Raw genomic sequence first — 7,788 nt, forward strand, 5'->3', positions numbered from 1 at the left:
CTTTCCTTCTACGAAACTTTGTGAATATTGGTTTATGTAATTCATCAGCTAATTGCTCTTCAGTCTTAATGACATCATTAGAGCCTATAAGTTTTTTGAATTTCCAAGTCCAAGTTTCAATTTAGCACTGATCATCTTCTTCACAATGAACTGATCAACTTTTTCTCTCAAGGTTGGATTTTGTATCAGAGACAAATTATACAACATTTCTCTATCGGCTTCATGCTTTTCTTCCAACGTTGTGGTATTCCCATAATCAATATCGTGTCTCATGCACACTTCATCAACTCTATTGATGGGTTTACTCCATGATTTAGGATTGTCTGCCTCATCTAATCTTTTATCCAAGTTTGTGCTTGGACCACAGAAAGAATACCCTGGAAGATGTAATTCCCCTGGTATTCCAGTAGTTGTAAATTTACTTCCTGATAAAAACTTCTGTATATCACCTTCTCGTTTGTGTTTGGAGATAAATTGATTTTTTTTTGAACCGCACACCGAACATATACCTTTTTGTATAACCCTGTTATTTTTACTTTTAATATATGAAATATTTTTCGTATTAGTTTTCTTTTTACATTTGAGACAATAACTCATTTATTTATGAGAAAAATTCCTGCAGAGTGCAAAAACCTTTTTAGTTTCCAACATGCACATTTGAATCTTAATTTTTAAAACATAAAGAATCCTTAGAAATGCCATCACTCTCTCCTCCATTTATTTAAGAAAAAAAAATGAAAAACTTGAATTAAAATGAATATCTTGTCGATGTCAATAGTCTTGTCGAAAGTATTGCAAATAGACTTGTCAATTCTTTGTTTTCCTCCTCGGTGGGTTGAGTTATTTTCTGTAATACACCAATCTTTTTTTAATCTCACTGGTTTCCATATTTTGATATTTATTTTGTCTCGCTCTTTCCTCCCTCTCCTTCTCTCTCTCCTCCCTCTCCTTCTCTCTCTCCACCCTCTCCTTCTCTCTCTCCGCCCTCTCCTTCTCTCTCTTCTCTTTTTCCTCCTTCTCTTTCTTCTCCCTCTCCTCCTTCTCTCTCTTCTCCTTTTCCTCCTTCTCTTTCTTCTCCCTCTCCTCCTCCTCTTCCCTCTCTTCTTCAACTCCTTCCTCATCCCTTATTATCCCTGAATCGCTTACACCCCATAGAATATCATACATATATTCATCAGGATTTCTTGTTATTCCTGTATCCAAAATAATTTTTTTTTACAACAGGAAACCAATAAAATTTCTTTTGAATTTCTAAAAGAGCCTTACCTTTTCTTAACTTTATAATTTTTTCATTATTTAACATTCTCATTAAATCTAAAGTTGTCGGTTTATCAACATCAGCATAATGCCAATCTTTTATTGAAAATACCTCATTTCTTATGTTGTAGAACATATTTATTAAAATACCGAATACCCTTTTCTTGAAGGTATGCTTGGACACAGAAATGATAATTTTCTTGAAGCCTTCTTGCTGTCATTTATGCATTAGAAATATATGTTAGAATAATATTATGGCACGAAACACCTCCCCATCTTCCCAGAGTTAAATCATTTTGTATTTCCTTACTTATTATATATAATCCTGTTTTTTCTGTTTTCATGATATAAACAAGGGCAAAACCATTATTATATTTACCCTGATTAAATTCTTTTATTTGTTGCTTACTAATCGTGGCCCCACAAAACTCATTCTCGATACCAAGTGGATAATATTCTTCCTTGCGAGACTGATTTAATTGTTCCAGGTCTTCGAGGTTAATTTTAAATGACCAATTATACCCTAAATCATTCATATCATACCCCCATTGTTCTATTCTCATACAAACGATACGCCCTTCTTTATAAAAATTTATTTTAATTCGAACTGTGAATTCTGTATGACCTGGAGATAATATCAACACTTCTGTATCTTTGAAACACACGGCCGTTTTATTTAAAGATATATATTGTGATAAATCGCTTAATCTCACCAAGTCATTCGCGTCAGTCGGGCTTGGATATTTTTTTAATTTATAAGCATTTTTCATGTTAATATTTTTGGTTATATTATATTTATGTCGTTCAGCCTGTGCCTTTGTGTAATAATTTGATAAATCAATATCCAGTTCTTGGGATACACCAAAGATAGAACCATCTTTACCAACATAAGTCATTTATATTCGATTAAAAATAGTTTCATAAAAATTTTTATTTTTGTTGAGTTGAAATAACACATATAGACATAATTGACCACAACACTTGGAATTTAATTCTTGGACTTGAAATGTTTGATAAACACCATTCTGTAAGAATTTTATGACTTCAACAGGTGGTGAAAGACCAAAACTATCAAAATAATATTTGTCTTGACTATTAAAAATACAAACCCAATGAGAACCGTTCCCATTATTATCTTCTAAGTTCATAATAATATTCTTTGTATGTTTCGGCACATTTGTTAATTCATCTCTCATACAAATAACCACATTATGAATTTTTAATTTCTTACAATATTTGACAAGTTGTGAATTTGATGTTGTATTCTTTCCAAATTCTTTAAACCACTCATCAATGCTCATTTATTTATTAGAAAGATATAATCCATTACCTCTTTTCGTTAATTTTACACCTGCTTGTGCTATAGAAGAAAGCATATCTCCAACGAACAATCTCGCTTTATCAGGCAGACCTTCAAGTTTTTCAGCAAAATCTACAATAACACCACTTCCACTAATTTGTTTCTCCAACTCTTTGTTATGTCTTTCCAATTCTTTTTGAGCCTGGAGTTGAGCCTTCCTTTCGTTGGCAGTTTTCACCGCTGTTGAAATACCACCCGTCAATGCTCCAACCGCACTTAAACCAGCAAATAAAGGAATTAGAAATGGGAGAAATCCTCCACTCGTCTCTCTTATTGAATATTTTTTCAACATTGGTTTTGTCATTTTAATTTTAAGTGAGCCAGTGTCATTCAAGATTTTAACCTGTTCTCTTGTGAGCAAAACATCAATTCTTACTGCTCCTTTTCTCTGAATTGTATTAATGTTAATCGTACAAGGCTTTTGATTTTGAACACAAGATGATAGTTTATGAAGAATGATTTGATTAACATATACCCCAGTTGGTACTTTGCCACTCATTTATTTAACAAAAAATTATGTGAGACTAATCATCACACCATTATCTGTATTAATCTGCAATTCTGTTTCTTCCAAAAGCAAACAATATGTATCAACTTCTTCACTCTCTCCTCTTTCAATGTATAGGGAAGTATACACTCGATTAGACTTTATAGTTTCCTTTTGAGCGCTCAGGTCAAACGCATAGATTGTATACAAACTTTTAAATGCTGTCATATCCAAAATAGGTTCTTTATTTCCATTACTTTCACACACCTTTTGGTAAGACTTGTATGCTTCAGGAAAATCTTTTTTCTCCCAATTAATTTCCAATCTATCTCGTGGATAAAATGTTCCATCTAGAGAAACGCGAAGTTGTTTCACCTTGGCATTATCACTCAATGCATTATTCTTATCAGTCGCAGTATCACCATCTGGCTTTTTAAAAATGATCCACAGATATCGTGGCTGTCCTTCCAGAACACCCAAATTCCACGTGTAAGTGGTTTGGTTGAGTTTAACGTGTTAACATCTTCTTTTGAGGTATGATACACTGAGTGGTTTCTTTGAGTTAAGTCTTCTATTCAACATCTCTTCTGTTTTAAGATTAGGAGTATATTCACTGATATACCAACTCATTTCCTCAATTACAAATTTATTCTGATCACCAAAAGCATTACCAACACCAAAAAGCAATCTATTTTCATTATCATTCCTTTGTAGTTGAAATCTAATTTTAAGACCATACAGAACTTTATCATGATCACAAAATCCAAATATACCTTTAAGAGGAACTGCCACAGTAAAACTATTTTCTGCTTTTGTATCATCATTATACGCTCCTTTCCTTTGAGTATATCCAGGGTCTGTGTTTGTTCCCGTTGACATATCAGGAATAAAACCTTCGACAGACCCCTTTCCCATTCTATCACTAAATGTATAGAGTGTAAATTTCATCATTTCAGATACAGCAGAGACATAATCAACCGCTTCAACTTCTTGTGTTCCAATATACAAACGCACACTATCAAACATTTTCCAGAAGAAATCATTTACAAGTGTAGCATTTGTGTTATTCCCAGCTTTAGTGAATTTAAATTTACACAACAAGAAACTTTCGGAGAGATTCAAATAGGTTTGTTGATTATTTATTTCAAAACTTTTTGTACCATTCGTATTCCAGTCTGTTCCAGTTATTGCATTTACCTTGAAGTAATCTTCTTTTTTAGTGGAGTTTGAGATAATAATAGTATCATCCAAATCATATATTATCAATTGCTTCCATACTTGTATTTATTTCGGAAAAAAAGATGTTAAAACTTTTGAAACCCTGATCCAAGTATTCGAATTATTTTCTGTCGTTCTTGGGGGGACAACTGAGTTTTGCCTTTCTTAATTTCTTTTATTGCTTGTAATTTATGAGATTCCTTCTGGGCATCTTTTATGCTCTTTACAGCACCTGCTACATTTCCCACAGCAGAAGCAGTTGAACCAATTAGATCTTTATGTTTAAGAATAGTTGAACCAATACCCATTAGAGTATCAATTATCCCATCTCCTCTAAATTGATGTCCAACACCCCTTTGTCTCTTAGGTTTATAGTATCCTCTACCAAGATACATACATTCACCCTTGTAGTATGGGGAAAGGAACATCCCATCCCCTGTTATTATTTTATATTTTCCCAACTCGTGTTTCCTCACAATAACCATCGTATTTATTTATTGGAAAACTTCACGTAGGTGAATTCTGATGGATATAACTTCTCCATTAAAAGAAATCATACGATTATCTTGGTCGGTTATCCTAAAATTTACTCTGTGTGTGGTTTTTCCTGACACAGGGAGATAAACCAAATTTTTGGGTTCCATATTGAATTTATAACCAATTGGGGTTGAGTATGCGCTGAATGAAAATATTGTATTTGTTTTTTTTTTCCATCATTATAAGCACCATCAATCAAATCACAGTGAATTAACACCGAATTTATTCCTGAGGATATTTGAATGACATTATCACTGTAAAACGTCCCATTAGTTTCAATCTTTTTTGAGGAGAAACCCAATAACTCTCTAAATGAATTATCAATTGTGAAATCAACCTTGTAGTTATTTTTAACTTTAATCGTTGACTTTGAAGTATGTTTTTGAATGTCTATAACAATATTTTTTGGTTCATCACCCTGTTCTTTCATAAGACGAGCAATTTCGGAAGATATTTGAGAAATCTCATATGCTCCGGGTGAGACTGTTATCGTTTTGTATCCACTTCCGGGATTATAACTAAACTTGTCATTTTTATCAGTTACATTAAATAAGGTATTATAAGTTTCCATGGACAATAAAGATGCCTCATATTCTTTTGTTGGGTCAAGTTGTAGTGGGTATGGGAATGAAGATGTGTGGTCGCTTGTTGTGAAATTAAAACTCAGGATTGTGCTTCTCATCTTATTTAATATGAGATAAAATGTCTTTATATTGAGATTTATTAATTATTTTCATGTTCATCAACTGATCTAAAATGGCTGATGCTTCATTAAAACAATTGTTATTTCCAGCCTTCTTACTACCTAACAACAATAACAGTCTATTAACTAATTGCGATGGGTCATTTGGAAGAAAACTAATACCTGAACCAAGGATACTTAAAGCCTGAATAATGTGTTTCTCCTTTTCATTTTTCCTACTTTTACTAGAAATACTAACCCTATAATTTAGTGTTCAGCAGATCAATATATACTCTATCATCATTATTTTTCATATCCAATGGTTTATCAATATACTTTGATTCATCCCTCACAGTTGAACCTTGTCTTCCATCTTTTGTGAGAAGAAACATTAATCTCGGAGTTAGTTTAACAGGGGGTTGAGCAGAACCCAAGAACCTTAATTCATCATTAAATATTAATACCTTTTCTTGAACAAGATGAAATATTGCTGGTTGTTCTGTTGGAATGAGTCCTGCTTTGGTTTTTGAATCCGCTGAATATTCATTGTTTTGAAGAGCATTCACAATATAATCAGGGGGTCGATTAATCTCTTCCAGTTGTTGAAATAAACCTTCATCATCGTATACCTTTAATTCTCCTCAATGCTCAAATTCTTCCTCCGTCATTTGATCAAAATCTTTTAACATTTGAAGTTTTTTAGGAGTATATTCTACTGTGGGAACTGTGGAAACATCTTTAATTTTTTCTTGGGAAGTTTTTAAAAGTGGTTCAAAAAATTTCTCTTGTTTTCTTTCAAATGCTTCTTCGCCCGTTAGTTTCTGTCTGCGTTTCTTCTTTATGTCTTCCTGTTGTTTTACAACTTTTGAAACCAACTCTTGATGTTCCTTAAATCTTCTTGCTCTTTCTTTTGCATCCATTTATTTATTGTAAAATATCATTTAATGAATTGTAAAGATCAACAGGGAAATTTTCCTTTTCTTCATCATTCAAGTAGATGTGTTCAAATAAATCCTTTTCTTTAAATATTTCATCAAATTCTTTATTAACATTAATGCGAGTTGTAATTTCTTCTTCACTAATACTTGCATCTCTGCTTTTCATACGTTTGCGTTGAGTTTCTTCATCAACATCAAAACCGAATGATAAAATCTTCACTCCGCTCAGATGTTTAATAATTTGTCTCATTCCTTCTGGATTAGTTTCTAATATCCCAAGACCACCAGATTTTAGTTTCCTTAACTCACTCTTACAATGTGAATATTTTGTTGTACCAAGAGAAACCTCCTCAAATATTTGACCTTCATTCCTCAATCGCATATGTTCCTCCACTGAAATATAGTGATAATCTTCACCTTTTACTTCTCCAGGTCTTATTGCTCTAGTTGTTGTTGATACAATGCATATCACGGGGTGTTTTTTAAGTAAATTTACAATATTCTCATTTCTACTACACAAGAACCTTGATTTATAAAAGTGTTTTTTCCAGAAGTAGATTTACCCACAAGATTTACAATAATAGTTGTCATTTATATATGTAATTGTTTATAAAACAAAAAATATATCCCTTAATATCTCATCTTGTTTCACAACAATATATTTATATTTTTCAGTCGTGTGCTTCATGTAATCCTCAAATTTCTTTTTACTACATAATGTAGAACAATTATCTCTCCAAAAATTATTGATATCTATTGAATTTAACTTGAATAAAATAAAAGTATTAGCATTGTTTCTGATGGAACGACGAGGAAGTTGAAAGTACGATTGACTAAGATAAATACAATTACAAGAAGAATGTCTCTCTCTTTTGTAGTAGCTGTCCATTGCCGTTTGGTTTCTCTCATTAACACAATCATCAAAAATAATGAGGTTCTTTTTTGATTTATCCAAATCTTGGGGAGACGGTATATCATCCGTATTATCACTAAAAATACAAGTTATCGGATTTGATTTCTTTTCACATCTCTGTGTATCACAAAATAGTTGAATTATATCTTCAATGTTATAATCATTTAGGTTTTTTTGAAGTTTAAATAAACCGATTATATCTTCTTTTTGAAGACCAGCATTAAAACCTTGTGAGAGTAGTTGATACTCTGGTTGAAAACTCGACTTTGTGAAAATTATTAAATTATCATAATCTAAAAAGTTGGGAGTGAGGAGCATCTTTAAAAGTAAGCAGGTTTGTCCACATCCACTTGAACCAACTATGAGACATCTTAATGAATTTGGGAGATTTTTATG

General features: G+C 32.3%; 1 protein-coding gene across 6 annotated transcripts in view; it reads left to right on the forward strand.

Annotated features, from left to right (window-relative positions):
- LOC147031180 (general transcription factor II-I repeat domain-containing protein 2-like) overlaps positions 1-7,788 on the forward strand; it is a 54,113-nt gene that overhangs the window by 42,998 nt on the left and 3,327 nt on the right. The gene's annotated exons all lie outside the window — the stretch shown is intronic.

Source organism: Eptatretus burgeri, chromosome 3, assembly GCF_056783735.1.
Source record: "Eptatretus burgeri isolate ZD-2024b chromosome 3, Ebu_testis_v1, whole genome shotgun sequence".
Classification (NCBI taxonomy): domain Eukaryota; kingdom Metazoa; phylum Chordata; class Myxini; order Myxiniformes; family Myxinidae; genus Eptatretus; species Eptatretus burgeri.